The sequence below is a fragment of the Carlito syrichta genome, unplaced genomic scaffold (assembly GCF_000164805.1).
Source record: "Carlito syrichta isolate Samal-C Ts95f unplaced genomic scaffold, Tarsius_syrichta-2.0.1 Scaffold144539, whole genome shotgun sequence".
NCBI lineage: Eukaryota > Metazoa > Chordata > Mammalia > Primates > Tarsiidae > Carlito > Carlito syrichta.
The window spans coordinates 1-401 of NW_007088635.1; the positions used below are offsets into that span (position 1 = coordinate 1).

The 401-nt window shown below is 70.1% G+C and overlaps 1 pseudogene; it reads right to left on the minus strand.

The window, feature by feature from the left end:
* Nucleotides 1-33: 33 nt before the first annotated feature.
* On the minus strand, nt 34-370 carry LOC103251741 (annotated as a pseudogene).
* Between the last annotated feature and the right edge of the window lie 31 nt (nt 371-401).

A 401-nucleotide genomic window follows, 5' to 3' on the forward strand; every position in this document is an offset into this window, starting at 1 on the left:
CCCCGGGGTCGTGACCCTGACCTGGGCTCGGAGTCACTCACCGGCCTCGCTCTGGTTGTAGTAGCCGCGCAGGTTCCGCAGGTCCACTGGGTAGGTCCGTGTGCTTTCTCTGCGGCTCCGTGTCTCCCGGTCCCAGTACTCCGGCCCCTCCTGCACCCACGGCGCCCGCGGCTCCTCTCTCGGGTTCTCGGCGTCGCTGTCAAACCGCACGAACTGCGTGTCGTCCACGTAGCCGACGGAGATGAAGCGGGGCTCCCCGCGGCCGGGCCGGGACACAGTAATGTGGAAGTGCCTCAAGGAGTGGGAGCTTGGGGGCGGGGAGGGGCTGAGACCCGGCCCGACCCTCCTCCTGGCGCGGATCCCCGGGTCCGAGGTTGCTGGGCTGGAGTAGGGAGGGGGCG